We start from the raw sequence: 17,384 nt of genomic DNA on the forward strand, positions 1-17,384 counted from the left end.
TTCGAAGCGGATTCGTTATTGTGTTCTCGTTGTGGTTATCACCTAAGGATAGGTGACGGTATTGTTTTATGACTAAACGCAAGTAAACTCGCGTTAGGGTCCTAGGAAGGTTATAGTCTAGGTCAAAGCATTACTAATAACCTAATTCCCTATAACCATTGGCTCTGATACCAACTTTTCTGTCACACCTCGACCACGTAAAACAACAAAACGTGGCGGAAACGTCGGGGAGTGATGTAACAGAATCATTGTTTCACAACCATGGATCACACAGTTTTGTTTTATTAAATTATTGAACTAAATGTTTTGATACAAATTAGATAAATACAACTATTATCCTCCAAGTTTTAAAGTCGCTAAGGCCTTGTCCATTCCTATGTGAGAGTACACCAATATCATCATCAATTGCCATCAACTAATGTACCTGAAACACATGTGAAAATAGGTACGTCAGCATAAAAATGCCGGCGAGTACATAGGTTTTGTATGAGTTTCAGATTCATGGCTTGTTTTACATATTGCAATACTTATTTAAAAACCTTGTTTTGAAAAGTATAGTATTGCGACATCAATAACCAACTCAAATCAAATTGGTTATAATTTATAAAAATCTCGTAGCCATGATTCCTAACCCCAAAACATTTGTTTAATTAAATCCAGATTTGTAAATCGTTTTAGGAATAAAAACTCGAATAGTATAATATATTGTTGGAAAAACCTTGTATTACAACTTTGTTTTGTTTACCATTGCCCAAGTGATCTAGATAACGCAACGATGTATAAGGTATTAAAAGCAATTATATATAGGAAGTACCAGCGGCGTATCCACCATGCTTTTAACACATTACACCCGCTTCGTTATCTAATCACTTCCCTAACCCAACGGTTCAAACAGATTTCAAACGGTTCATGTCAATCAACGGTTACAAACGGTTCACATAGTCAAGTAGTCACAAACGGTTCATATAGTCAAGTAGTCACAAACGGTTCATATAGACAAGTAGTCACAACGGTTCACATAGTCCAACGGTTACAAACGGTTCATATAGTCAAGTAGTCACAAACGATTCATATAGACAAGTAGTCACAACGGTTCACATAGTCCAACGGTTCATCTAGTCAATGGTTACAAACGGTTCATATGATCAACGGTTACTAACGGTTCACATAGTCAAATGGTTACAAACGGTTCACATGATCAAATGGTTACAACGGTTCAAATGATCAAATGGTTACAACGGCTCAAATGTAAAACAATGTGTCCATATGCTGGATGAGCATATGCGACAAAATGTAGTACATAGAAATCAATGTGCTAGCATGTTAAGTGAACATACATAGCAAAAGATAATGAAATCGTGTACTAATAGTGTACTATTGAACATAGTAAGTATATGATATAAAAACATGGGAAACATGAAAGTATCAAGTAGGCACATGTGTTTCACCCCAAAATGTTTGAAAAACAGTAAAAGAGGGGTCTATGTACTCACCTGAGGGTGCTTAGAAGTCTTGAACAACAACCAAGCAAAGCTAGAGTGATCGGGGAATCAAACGGCACCCTATATAGGTAACTATGTGAATAACCGGACCTAAATTGGGAGATAGGATAGAATGAGGTTCTATAAATCAAACGAGTAATTAAACTCATATGGTATGATTTAATAGACCTTACGTTCTGATTGGAAAGTCTAACTAAGTGCTTTTGACCCGTTTCGACACATTATGGTAACATAAGCTACTATAAGGCGTCGTTAGCGTAAAACTATGTTCGGATGGTTAACTATGTGCTATGCCAAGTCATACATGCCCAATTATCCCTAAACATGTTACTAAATCAGATTATATGTCAAAAATAAGTTCACATAGGCAAAATACGGATTTTAGCTTTAAAAGGGCATTTTGGTCATTTCCTATGGGCATACAAGCTAACTAGCAAATGACTAACCAATCCTATGTGACCATAAGGTATAACCTCAGTGGTTATTCCCTATGCAACTATGATCACTAACTAAGCTTGGTCGGATCCTAAAGATCGACCAAACGGGTCGGGTTCGAAAGTCTAAGCGGTTGTTTAGACCGCTTACCTTACGACCCTAAACAAGCACTAAACTAATAGTGTCGAGTTAAACATGTCAAAACATGTTTAACCTACTGATTTGGTATCAAAACAAAGTGTTTTGATACCCTAAAGTAGTTCCGTTGCAAAATGCGTGCTAAAACGCATTTTGACCGAAACTTTGACTCGACACTACACCTAGTTAACGTGGTAATCAGCGGTTATAATCACGAAGGATTATAACTATCGTGATTACAATCACGTTTCAAAGTTCAACCGAACTTTGCGTTGACCAAAGGTTGGTCAAACTGATAGTCAAACACTTGTTTGACTATTTAGACTAGAAAGCAAATAAAAGAATGAAAGAAGGCTCACCCAAGTCCTTGCTATCTTTTCTACAAAGAAGACAATTCCCAAATCAGCTTAGGAAGCTCCCAAAGCAGATGAGAGGAGAGAAAAAAATGAAATGAGCAAGGAATGAGGAGAAATGGATGGGTATTTATAGTTGTTGGTGATCAACAAGATCATTCCAAGTGGTTAAATTAGCCATTAAGCAATGAAATCTAGCCATCCATTTGTTACAAGCTGATTAGGAGCCTTGGTGAACACACAAACTTGCTCAACATTCCAAGAAAAATGCATAAACAGCCCCTGAAGTTGCAACAGTTTGCTAAAAACTGATTTTCTGGAACTGGCACCCTGATGCGGCCCGCCTGGGATATGGGAGGGGGCTCACGCGGGCCGCCTGACCTTCCCAGATCAGCCAAAGTTTGAATATTGACAGTTCAGGTCCCTGCATGTGTTTTAAGCCCATTTCAGCCCCTTTTGACCCCCGTTAAGCCATTTTCAAGGCTCTACAAGGTCAATAAAGTTTAGAGGACTCAAAATATGCTTGGAACACTCTCGGATGTCGGCTCGTTTGGTCGTACGGTCGCGTTGTTCGCTAAATTACGACGATACTCAAACGGACGCGAAAACGAACCAAATTAAGCGACGAATGGTATTTTTGCATGCCGATCACTAAAATAAAGTATTTTAGTGTGTACAAAAATTTTGGATGTCCAGATGTGTCCAGAACGTAAGATATACGCGAAAATGCAAACTTACGCCGTTTTTGACACTTTTAGTCCCTGTAAGATCATGTAAGCATGTTTTTGCACACCGAACCTATCAAAGCTTATTTCTAAGCCATGTTTAGGTTTTATATGGTATGTTTAACTTATGATCAAGTGCCAGACTATGCGTTTCCTTATGAAACGGCAGACTTTTGCAAGTTGACGCAAATAGTCCCTGTGAGCAAATAAACTTGATTTCGGCATACCAAACCATCCAAAACTTATTTCTAAGTTATGTAAAGGTTATTTAAGGTATTTTAAGACTATTTCACTATTCCGGAGTGTTTGTTGCATTAAGCTGGTTATATTTACGCATCAGATCGCGTATAACCTTCCAGAAAGTGATTTAAGGCTCGAAATCGAATAAGAATTTGATATGTGCAAATGATACACATAATTTCACAAATCCCAAGAATAAAACACAAAATTTCATTGGTTTGGTGTTTGTTTGACGGTCATAGTGACGCAGGTGTCACATTTTAGTTACAACAGCAGAGACTATCAATTTTATTGTTTCATCTGCATGCTGAGGGTTTATGTTGTGTTTCAAGCATTTGGTGAAAGTATTATCCAAGGACTAGGTCAGAACTTCCGTTTAGAAGAAGTCCCGGAATAATACCCCAGACATCATTGAGTATAAAAACATAGTATATCAGAATACAAGATCTTTCAAACGAGATTTCAGGGGTTACCTATATATCCAAGTAGTGTTCCCCACGAATTTCACAAGTTTGAAATTTTAGGTTTATATCCCGAATAAATCTACTAAATGTGTGAAAACATATCGACACATCATTAGTGAGACTGTTTAACTCATTTAGACTTTACAAATCTTTAGCATACTGTAATTGTCTAGCCGATGTACTATCATTTTCCCTATATACACAAGCTCTTTTTCGATTTTATCATGTTTTTGTATTTTTTGCATTTTTTACTATTTTTGTATTTTCTGAAAAATAAACTATGTACATCCATCTATACTCCCCCTAAATACCAAAACATGTAAAAAATCGACAAACCATTGCAGATTGTTTCTCGTCTTCATCCGCAACAATACTCTCATCAACGCTCACAATTCCATCCGACACCGAAAGCAATTTCATACCATTAAGTTTTAACAAATATTGAAACCGATTTTTATCAAAAGCTTTGGTATGTAAATTAGCTTTTTGTTCGTCAGTGTGGATTTTCTCAATTCTTATCAACTTTTTCTCGAAACAATCGCGAATAAAGTGATGACGAATTTCTATGTGATTAGTTTTAGCGTGATGTACTGGATTCTTTGTTATGTTTATTGCGGCCTCATTATCAACAAACAAAGGTGTGTTAAGAAACTGCAAACCGTAGTCGCGCATCTGTTGCTGTATCCACAAGATCTGAGAGCAGCAACTGCTAGCAGAAACATACTCTGCTTCACATGTAGATAACGCCACAGACGTTTGTTTCTTACACTACCAAGTAACCAATCTAGGACCAAAGAACTGGCATCCTACAGTTGTTGATTTCGCGTTGACTTTGCAGCATCCGAAATCTGAATCGGAATATCCTTCGAGCGTAAAATCGCCTTTCCTAGGATACCATAACCCCAATGACGGAGTACCTTTCAGGTAACGTAATATCCTCTTGACAATAATCATGTGCGATGCTCTTGGGTTAGACTGAAATCTTGCTGCGAGGCACGTTGGGTACATGATGTCAGGACGTGAAGCAGTTAGGTACATCAATGAACCTATCATGGAACGATAAAACGTTTCATCAGCCCTGTCTCCGGTGAGATCTGGGTGAATCCCATGATTAGTCGCAAGTGGAGTAGCAGCTGGAGTAGAACTTGACATTCCAAATTTCTCTAGAATATCATGCACGTACTTCGTCTGGTGAATGAAAATTCCCTCAGGAAGTTGTTCAACTTGTAGACCCAGAAAGAATTTCATCTCCCCCATTGATGACATTTCGAATTTTTGCTTCATCACCTGTTCGAAATCTTTGCACAATTTCTCATTCATTGACCCAAAAATTATATCATCCACATAAATCTGTACTATCAAAAGATGACCATCAACGACTTTAGTGAAGAGAGTGGCATCCACTTTTCCACGAATGAACTGGTTAGCGAGTAGGTGTTGAGACAAAGTCTTGTACCAGGCTCTCGGGGCCTGGTGTAAACCATACAGCGCTTTGTCCAGCAAATAGACCTTGTTTTTGTGGAGTGGGTCAGTAAAGCCCGGCGGCTGACCAACATAAACCTCCTCTTTGACCTTCCCATAAAGAAACGCTGACTTTACATCCAACTGATATAATTTGAAATTCTTCCAAGACGCAAATGCTAGGAAAATTCTGATTGCCTCTAGTCGTGCTACAGGAGCATAGACTTCAGTAAAATCAATCCCCTCCTGTTGACTAAAGCCCTGAACAACGAGTCGAGCTTTGTTCCTTACAACCACTCCTCTATCGTCTCTTTTACACTTGAATACCCATTTTGTATTGATTTTTCTTTGACCATCCGGCAAATCCACAAGCTTCCACACTCCTAACTTTTCAAACTGACTTAACTCTTCTTGCATTGCTATGACCCAAGAGTCTTCAGTAAGCGCCTCTTTGTAAGTTCTCGGTTCAATCTGCGAGATAAAATAACTTAATGAAAATTCAGTTTGTAAAAGTGCTACTGTAGAATAAAAACATGTAAGGCCCTGGTCAATTTGACGTCTCGTGCGAACGCCCGATTGCAATTCGCCTATGATCAACTCCTCTGGATAATAAGAAAGAGTTCGCGGCATCACTACGCTTGGAACATCTACATTTCCCTCCAGATTAGCAACATTCTGTTCTGCATCTTGTTCACCAACTTGGTTTGTTTGACTTGATAACTGGATCTGCTCCCCCTCAGAATCTGAATCACCATGGTCGAATACTGGCATGTTATCAGCTTCTTGATCATCATTCACTATCGACTGATTACCAGGAAAAACTTCATCATCATGTTCACCAGCATTGCTAGGACCTGCTTCATCATCATTTGAAGTTTCCCGAGGTCTACTAGAATACTCCGTTGGGAACCTGAGCTGCGACTCATACTCTCGCAAAATATCCAGCTCATCAAAGAAATCTTCTTCTTCCTCTGATTCTTCTCTCATGTAAAACGAATCCCAAAGTTTGTCATAATGATAACGCCATGAATCACCAGGATTCTCTGGCGGCATAGTGTAACCTTGACATTCAACATTTGCAGCTTCAATAATCCGCTTCTCACTTGGAACGAAGATACATAGCAATGGATTGGCATAACCAACAAATATTCCCTCAATGCTCTTCGGACCAAACTTTCCATGAGGTTCTATAACTGTACAGGGTGACCCGAACGGTTCTAGATACTTCAAATTCGGTTTGCGGTTATTGATTAACTCAAAACATGTCTTGTTGAACTTCTTGACAGTAAGAACCCTGTTGAGAGTATAGCATGCGGCGGAAACAGCTTCAGCCCAGAAATTAATTGGTAATTTTGAATCTGCGAGCATCTTTCTAGCCGACTCGATTAGCGTCCGGTTTTTGCGTTCTGCTACTCCATTCTGCTGCGGAGTGTACGGAGCACTAAACTCATGCAGTATACCTCTTTCATCACAAAATTCTTCCATCTTACTGTTCTTGAATTCAGTACCATTATCACTTCGAATTCTACTGATAGGCCTCTGGTACAAATTCTCAATTCTTTTAAACAACGCCATCAGGCTGTCAAACGTTTTGTCTTTCGTTTTCAAGAATGAAACCCACGAAAATCTGGAATAATCATCAGTTACGACCAAACAGTAGTAATATCCTGTAATACTCTTGACATTCACCGGACCAAACAAATCCATGTGAAGTCTTTCCAATGGTCTCGAAACTGAATTGACTTGCTTTGTAGGGTGTGACTTTTTCTTCTGTTTGCCTTTGACACAGCTAATGCACTCCCCTTCCAGATGAAAACCTTTGACATGAACTCATGTGACCAAATCATTATGCACCAAATGATTCATTTTTCTAAGATTAATATGCCCCATTTTCCGGTGCCACAATCTTGATTCTTTTTCCGTTGCTCTGGACACAAAACAATGAGCCTGGCCCGTGGTTGTGGTAGCTACGCTCATGTCCAACACGTACAGATCATTGACTCTTGGTGCCCTCATGATGATCCATTCCTCAGGTATCACAAATCCCGGTTTCAAGATCAAACATTCTTTGTCAGTGAAGTGAGTAGTATACATCCTGTCACAGATCTGGGAGATACTCTGCAGGTTGTTCTCCAGCTCAGCGATGTAGTTAACTCTCTCAAACGTTACAATTCCGTTGGATAACGTTCCATCACCTATAATCTTTCCTCCTTGATTGCCAGCAAAACCTACGTAACCACCGTTGATATTCCTCACATCATACAGTAACGCGGTCTTCCCTGTCATATGTCTTGATGCTCCACTATCCATGATCCATCTGGATACAAGTTTTGGAAGATCCTGCACATAACAAATTATCACTTAAACAACTTCAAGAAAGATGCCGATTCATGCTTCGCGATCCAGGAAGCTCCGACAATTCAAACTACTTAGTCAAACATGGTGTCCACCCAGGCCTCATCAGCCTTAGGTGTAACCTTGACTCTTGCAATTTGAATTTTGAAATTTTCAGCCTTGAGAGGTGGAAAATTTGCATCATAATCAACTGTAATTGATTCTTCAGACTTCTTCACCTCAGAAGTTGAAATTTTCTTCTCACTTTTGGGCTTCCAAACTTGTTGAGATAATGCAACCCTTTTGTAAAATTTGTCGTTTTTAGTTACCAACTTCTTTACGGGTTCATTTTTCACATTCTTTTTCTCAACAACGATTGGTGCTTTACCCTTCACGTCAACTTTCTTCTGTTGAGTCTTCACAGTTTCAGTCTTAGGCTTCACACTAGTACACTTTCGTGCAATGTGACCAACTTGATTACATCTAAAGCAAGTTCGAGTATCAACACCTCGACTCGTGCCTTCAGACTGAGACTGAGAAGCTCTTTTCTCAAAGAACTCTTTGTTTGATTTTGAAAAAAAATTATTTTTCTTCATCAACAAGTGAACTTGAACTGTTCACAAACTGTTTCTTCTCGACAAACCTCTTGTTTGGAACATTTCTTTTCTGATATGATTTACCCCCCTGATAACCACCCGACCAGTTATTTCTGTTGTTATTATAAAAACGTGGTGGATTAACAGATTTCTTGTTATTAACCTTTTCTTTCTCAAATCTCATTTTCCTTTTCTTCTAACTCAGATTGTTCACTGCTGACAACTCAACTTTGATCAACTTGAAAACATTTGTCAATTTGTTCATGTTTACATTCTTAATCGGAAACTCTGAATCCGAAAACAACTTATCCGAACCCAACATCTTGTACATGACAAGATTTGATTCTTCACTTAAGTTGTTTTTGGACTTTTGTTTCGGAATGTATTTGTCCAAGAAACACCCATCTTCCTCAGTAGTGTCACCATCTGGTTTTAACACTTTTTCAACAACACCCTTTACAACATCATTTTGGACACTATCGTCATCGGAAGATGTGAACGTGACATCAATGTTCTCAGGAAGTTTAACTTCACTTTCTTCCTCAAGTTCAACCAACCCAGATTGTTTTTTCGTGTAGTTATCAAGAACTGGCGGTGGAACTCTATGAAAACCCACCCCGATTCCATCAGAATACACATCTTCGCTAGCTTTGTTTTTCTTGATGGGTTTGGGAACAATGTGCTGCAACACAAAGCTTGCGGAGCTATAGCTGTTAAGCTTCAACTAGATTCGCTCATTTTCAATTTCAGCCTCTTGAAATTTATGTTTCAATTTAGCGATTCAATCCAGTTGTTTGTTGATTGATTCTTCTTTTATTCTCAGCACTGCTTTTAGATGTTCGTTTTCTTTAAAAGTTTTACCATTTCGATCATCACTATCTTTTACTGTGCTTTTGAGTTTTTCAAACTTTTCAGAAATCTGACGGTTTTCAAGAATTAACCTTTCATTTTCATTTTTAACCTTTTCATGTTCAATTTTATCAATTTCAATTTGAGCAGTTAATTCTTTAATCCGTTCAGTTGAAGCTTTTACTGTTTTGTCACGTGCAAAAATCTGATTCTCAACGCTTCTGACCTTAGCTTTCAGATCTTTAACTTTCTCACTGTTGAGATACGTGACAGTGATACAAAATTTGCACTCTTTGTTGAAATTTTTGCAATCAGCATTTCCTTCAATCTTTTTACCTGACGCATTTGTTTACGAGTTTGGACTGACCTGGCCTTTTGACTCAGACACGGAGTTAGAGTCTACCTCAAGTGCTTTAGCTGCTAGCACTTTGTCAGCCATTTTTCCCAGGTTCTCTACCGTCAACTCCTGCATTGTATCGATAATGCCGGTATCAATCTTCTTTGCTTTCTCGATCTCTTCTTTCTCCTTTCTCTCTTTCTCTTCTTTCTCTTTCTCTTCTTCTTTCATTTTTTCGGTTGGAGTTCCCCACCATTTGTGTTGCCAATACTCATCATCTTCTTTTATCTCCTTGATGATGGCTTCCAGATCAAGCGTTTTGTCATCGATCGCAATATTTCCATACTCATCAAGATAACACTCCCTGTCCGGATCCCATCTTCTTGCTCTTCTAGCTTCCAGATAGATACGAGAAATTCTAATGATTCTGTTTTCAGCAATCATTTTCCGATAGCTATACTTCGGTTCTTCAGTTCGATTATCTTTCCAAGGAACAGGTTCATCGTTTTTCGCCATGAATGCGTAACCGACCGCATCTTCTTCTGGTAGAACTTCTTTGCTCCAATCATACCCCTCATCATCGTAGATCACTGTAAGAGCTCTAGATTTGTCTCTGCTGTCTTCAGACTGCTTCAATCTAGGAGGCTCAGATTTATTCTGGTGATAAATCGCCTTCTTGTAATAATCATCTCTAAAAGGGTTTTCCGACTCATCAGCATAAGCATTTCCGCATTCTCGTTTAAAGTGACCCTTTTGCTTACACTTGAAACACGTCACTTTGGATTTATCGAACCCCAGCTTGGTAGATGGACCACCAATCGTCTTCCTGCCAGTTATTTCCATGAAGCGCTGAGCACGACGAACAACACTAGCCATAGCCCAACGAATATCGATTAGCTCCATATCTTCAGGATCTATTTGGTCATAGTCCTCTTTCGTTAGGTTGGTGTTGCCGATCTTCCCAGCTACTAACCCTTCATATGATTCCAACACTGACACCAAGAAAACCATTTGTTGCTTAGCCGACTCCTCGTCAAAATTCTGAGCATTCTTCAAATCTATTGCGATGTTGCACTGAAACTTTGCATCAGAATGACTTGCAGATGATGAAGATCCACCGTGATAACCACTGTGACTTCCACTGCTTTGACTGCTTTGACTTTCTTTGCTTGCTGAAGAAACATTCTCAGCCGAAAATGCAGTCTTGGGAAAAGTAGCTTTCGGCATCATGCTTTTCGGATAATAAAGATCCAAATTTTGTTGATAAGATGAGTGATTGACTTTGAATGTCCTTTTCAGCTCCAACTCGTGACTCTCGAGTTTCTCAATCAACAGATCTAATGTCAACTTTTCTGGTGCCTTGATGGTATTCTTTAGCATTAACGCATAATATCTCCAGTCCATCTTGTCTGGCAATGAATCAAACAACTTGTCGATAAGATCTTCTTCAGAATATCTGATGTCATGCCTTGCCAATTCCAGCTTTAGATGACCAAATCATTCTATTATTTTACAAACCGACTCGTTTTTTAGACATCCAAACATGTCAAACTCTTTCCTAAGTAGTTTCATTTTGTTTTTCTTGATCTCTTCACTACCTATACATTTCTTTTCTAATTTCTTCCAAAGATCTTTTGCATTTTTATAATCTATCAGTGAGATTATGTCTTCACGAACTGACTGAAATAACAACGCTATACACTTCTGTTCGGCTACAAATGAATCAATCTCCTCAGCTGAGGTCAACATTTCACCAGTTTTATCTCCATGTTCATAGCCGTTCTTCAAACTCTTCTAGCTAGCAAATGCAAACGCCATCAACCAGTCTTCAAACTTTCTCGACCATCTACTGTACTCTTCGGTAGCCATTAGCTTTGCGGGTTTGTTGAACGTTCCGAAAGCACTTTCCGATTCCCAAGCTTCCTTTTTCTTCACAACCGTTGAATTTTCATTCGTGTTACTTGACGAAGTATCATCGTTTCCGGTATTTCTTGTAAATGCATACATGTCGCTAAACGGGTTCAAGAATATATCATCCGTTGCGAATGTACCTGCAAAATCAATCAACACTTAGAAAAATTTTCAAGTTTTTGAAAACTATGACAAACAAGCGAAACAGTTTGTGACAGATAAGCGGAACTCCAAGTGTGTTCAAATAAGTGAAACCAGGTAAGTGTCTATTCAAGCAGACCTACACTTGTCTGTTCAAGCGGAACTATAGGGTATGAATAAGCAAAAGTTCGTTCAAGCGGACCTAAAATGTTCTTTCAAGCGAAACCTACAAGCGGTAGTAGGTATTTCAAGCGGAACCTATGTCGTTTCAAGCGAATCCTTCAAGCGGAACAGTCTGGATAAGAGAAACTAACTGGTTATTTCAAGTGGAACTATGTATTACAAGCGGAACCTATAAGCGAAATGTCCCTATAAGCGGAACTATCAAGCGGAACCACTGATTGTCCGTATAAGCGGAACCTAGTTCTAACCAGTTTTCACCATGTTTTAGTCCGAATTTTAAATTGAAACTTCCTAGGGTTTGTTAATACTGTATATCACACAATATAGTCAAAATTCAGGCCATTTCAACCGTAAGAACCACTTCAAATCGAAAAAGTATGAGAGAAAGTGAGTAGAAATGAGAGATTTCTGCAGATTCAAGCTGTAGTAGTATGAACTCATCGTCCTGAGCTCTAATATCACTTGTTGGACCGTGTTCCGACCCTAAATAGTCAGTAGAGAACATTCATCTTCACGTACGAAGGCGGAATCAACGTAAATGAAGTAACAATAGCTTTCCTATTCAATTCCTTTCCTTTTATTGCTTTCTGATGTAATTTTGACAGAGTTTCGGTAACAAAGCAATCACACAGTTTCGCTTAACATACACAAGTGTGTTACCAGGTTTCGCTTATGAGACCTATATATACCCATGAGGTTTCGCTTGAATGACATGACGAATAAGCGAAACCATCTCATTTACCTAATAAGCGAAACCCTAAGATGACACATAAGCAGAACCTTCTATGAATGTACATACAAGCGAAACTATCAACATATAACCTAATTTTAACTTTCTTGATCCTATGTTGACCTATCTTGACCTACGACTTAATGCAGACGAAGTCAACAGACATTTCATGCATCAACAACATCTGTGTTAATAATAAATTTTAGATTTCTTTATCAGGAATCTCTTGCATATATCTATTATTCCGATATCAAACATTATTTCGTTTGATCATCTACCTCGTAACTCGAGCGACAATAATAACAATGGAAACCCATTAAGTTGCGACACCATCAAAAGTATAAGAATTTCCAATGCATTACCATAAACTATTAACGCAAGTAAGAAACATGTAAAGTTGTGCTAATGCACAAGAAAACACATGAAACTTAAATTATGCGTCCACAGACGTTGAAGTATATCACACGCTACTTTCAAGGCAAGACCTTTTGAAAATATGATTGGGCACCACGACAATGCATCCCAGCAGTGGGAGAACTACTGATCAAAAAGCGGCACTCCGCCACATGATCCTACAAACGATCTGAATATCGCTGAGGTACGTTGGGACAAGATTTCACAACCATCGGTGCACAGTCTAATCAGAGTCATAATTATTATCACTGAAAAAGGAGTCACATACCTTTGCAACTCCCTCTATTTCATTTTAGTCAACATTCCATGATAACATCACTCAACAACGGTTGTCACATGAAATTCCAGATAAAGTTCTTATATTTCTTTCATTGAAATCTTGACTTCTGCATATAATGAATTGACTTTCGCGTTTCTACTTCCCCTAATGGTCATCATACCATGAGGATTTCTTTCATAGTAACAAATATTAATCTATTTCATTTCTTGGTAAATCCACACATTACACATGCACTGTTTGTTGCGCATGTGGTTCGTTTGATTCATGAAGACCTCTGGAGGGCTTCATTCCAAATTGTTATTTTATCCAAACTCAAATATCATTTCTCTATACTTGATCTTTGCACTGTAAACCGCGTTTTGCAAAATGATTACCCTTTGATATCGAATCGCTGAATTTCTTGAAAAACTCGAATTTCTTTTGGTAAACATAGTTTTTATTGTAACCATGTCAGAACTTTCTTGGACTCGTTTCGTTTAAACCAAGTTCAATTGTTTGAACTTGCTTGCATTACGTATTCAATTCAAGGTCCCATATGATGGGTTGCAGCTATCATATTCAAAATAATCCCAACAAGCACTTCAATTCTCTTGAACCATAACATGCTTGTTTGGTCTTCGACTTCATTGAATCATTTCTTCGATCACGATCACCTTGTGGTGACGTTTTCACAAAGTTTGAAGCTTGCGCTAATCTCGTTGCTCACACCATTCTCGGATTTAATTATTTAATTATTTATTGTGTATTGATATTAAATCCGCTTGTTCGATCTATGTATTATCAGTCTTAATGCAATTATGTGTTAAGATAATGGTACCCCAGTTCGTGTTAAATATTCCGGTGTACCTCTTAACGATTCCTTTACCATCGAGCGAACATTTCGTGATATTCATTGCCTTTCCTCTTCGCTCAAAAATACTGTTTATTCGTTCCATTTTTAGTTATAGATCCTATGAAAATTATTTAAAACAAATATTCAGATTTACTTTGTGAACCCTTCGCTTAATTTCAAAACACGGTGATACTCGTTGATCACTTCTATTATTGCCTTGTTTCAATCACTACGACACCTTGTGGTGTTGGTATGAACTTGCAACTTGTGCTAAATTACTATCAGTCGTTTCATGCGGAACTCTTTATGCTTTTCGTTTGCACACATTATATACGGATTTAATTATTTATTTACTATATTAAATCCACTTTGTTGGTTTATCCTATAAAATCAAATCTTAACACAATCGTGTGCTAAGATAATGACACGCAAATTCATATCATATTTCAGTATATCTCTTAATGGTTCTTACAACATCAATTGAGCACTTCATGATAATTATTGATTTATCATTTTCGAATCGAAAAACATTATTCAATTGTTTCATTTTCAATCGGAAATCCTACTAGAATTGTTTGAAGCAAACATTCGGATTTATTTCGTTGAACTTTCATTTGGTTTCAAGCATGGTGAACTTATTCAATCACCGCTACTATTATTTCGATCACTACGACACCTTGTGGCATCGGTATAAACTTGTAGCTTGGGCTAATCACAATCATACGAATCCTTCAAAACCACGTATGTCTTTCCTTCGATTCATCATTCAATAGTAGTCATAATACACGAAACTCTATTGTATATTGGTGTATCCTTATAATCCAATAAATGTCAACCCATTGATTTTCTCATATCATAATTCAATAATTGACAAATCATTTTCGTATTTCTATTTCATTCGAGCTTGTTGATTCCGAGTCAGTTGACAATCAAAGTAAGTTCCCTTTGACAATGACTTCTATTGTTTCTAAAGTCATTTACAACTTGTAAATATTCACATCAATTGATCATATATCTTTTCGAATTGAACCTAATCACCTTGGAAACTATATCATTTCATCTCATTCATTTGAACATCTCATCTTTTGAAATATCCAGATTCGCTTCCTTGAAACTCCCAGTTAATTTCGAAAACAGTGAATTTATTCGGTCACCATAATTATTGAATTCTTTCAATCATTACAACACCTTGCAGTGTCCGTATAAATTTGTAGCCTGTGCTAATAATAAACCCTATTCATACGTCATTCATTTAATTCATCATTTTAATAGTCCTGATACAGTTGTGTATTCAGACGATGATACACTAAATTCTATTGCCCAGTGTATCCTTACCATTTAAGTAATCGATATTGATTTTTGGGTTGATCATTGACAAATCATTTTTGATACTTCCATTCATAAATAGAGATTTATCAATTCAGAATCTCCCTTAATTGATCAAAATAAGTTCTTTTCTGACATTGAATCCTATTGTTTCAAGTCCTTATATTTCAAAATTCATGCCTATCAAATATCTTTTGATTTCATCCCATGATATATTATTAAAAACGAGTAACATAACCCCAAGAAGATATCATAGTCCAAATCTCGAGGACGAGATTTAAAACAAGGTGGGGAGGATGTAACGACTCACCCAAAAATGTCCCTAAACGCTCCGTAAGTGGAAACCCGAACCCCTGAAACCCTAATGTACATGAAAAACCAAGAAAACAAGAAATTTGGATTTCAGGCGGGCCGCGTAAACCATAAGAAGAGTTTACGCGGGCCGCGTCAACTTAAAATTATTCCGGATGAGCATGAAGGCTCACACGGGCCGCGTAAATGTTTCTCCGAGTTCACGCGGGCCGCGACAGTTCAACGATGAGCGAAAACCTGGTGCCGCCACGTGTCGATGACTCAGCAACCCCAATACAGCCTTGTTGCCCTCGCAGGCCGCGTAAAGATTAACTGCGGGTTTACGTGGGCCGCGTAAAACCCATATTTTTGCTATAAATAGCCTGGACATCGAGCTTTCATTCTGTGTCGAAATCTCATTCTTAAAACGCCTCTATTCTGCTAAATTCGAATTTCCGCATAGGGAAACGCTACTACGGATACAGGGTATTAACTCGATCACTGTTCAATTCTTTTCTTTCCGTCAGCTTTTATTTTTGTAAATAATAGCTCGAGATTATACCTTCTAAATCCCGAAACTCTGCCCGTTATTAGGATACTAACTCTAATCACTGGTACGATACTTTATCCGATCGATTGAAACTATCCGATGGATGTTTAAGTGCTGCTCAAACTCAGGTTATACTTTATCATTCGTCGTGAATTCGATGGGTGTTTAAGTATCGCACTTTGTCATTCATTGTGAGGGTTTTTATCTCATGATTATCGTTAAAGTTGAATTGAGTTACTACACTAATACGAGTTCCATGGTATCTAGAAATTAGAACTCGTAAGTAGAAAATTGTTGGAATACTTAATAGCTAAGTAAACTTAATAGTTAAATAAACTTAGCAGTTAAGTTAATTGAGTAGATTAATTAATCAGTTAATCAAGATTAATTAAGCTAAGCAAGATTAATTAAGCTAAGCGAGATTAATTAAGCTAAGCAAGATTAATTAAGCTAAGTAAGATTAATTAAACAGCTAAGTAAGTTATCTAGTTAAATGGATAAGGAAACTTAATGGTTAAGGAAACTTAATAGTTAAGGAAACTTAATGGTTAAGGAAACTTCCTAGCTAAGGAATGAATCTACCTTACCTATAAATAGGAAGCTTAGGATTCATTTTCCTTTGTTCATTTCTTATATTCTTCTCTCTATACGTTGGTGTTCTAACCAATAATCACCAAAGCGATGTTCTGTCCGATCGATTCAGGAACCATCTAACGAATGCCAAAGTGTTGTACTTTGTGAATTTCGTTAAACTGAATCCAAAGTATTATACCTTGTGAGTTCATTAAATGGATACCAAAGTACTGTCTGAATAAGACTATACTTTGTGAAATTCGTTAAGGTTCGAATCTCGTGATCATCGTTAGGTTTGATATGGTTTTACACAAATACGTATTCCATTCTGTTAAACTATATGTTTAACCATCAGAATACTCCCAACTATACGCTTACAATCAAAATGGATGCTTAATTATCAGAAGATCCAAAATAATAAAGTATATGCTTAATTATCAGAAGGAGTAGAATCAAGAAGCTTGTTAAATCAATACTGCATGCTTATACTGTGAGTCATTCTCTTTTTTCAAAATTTACTTTCAAAAGCATGTTTGTTTCCAAAGTTATAATTACAGGGATTAAGCCTTTGTAGTCTTCAATTACAGCCGGTATGTGGGGTTTTATATACATTACTTGATAATCTTCACCATTGGACAACGAGTTAGCCAATGGGTGATATGACCATAGTCACAGAAACGAGTCGAGTGACAAATACTGTGGGTAATTGGTTGACATAT

This window comes from Helianthus annuus, chromosome 7, assembly GCF_002127325.2.
Source record: "Helianthus annuus cultivar XRQ/B chromosome 7, HanXRQr2.0-SUNRISE, whole genome shotgun sequence".
In the NCBI taxonomy this organism is placed as follows: domain Eukaryota; kingdom Viridiplantae; phylum Streptophyta; class Magnoliopsida; order Asterales; family Asteraceae; genus Helianthus; species Helianthus annuus.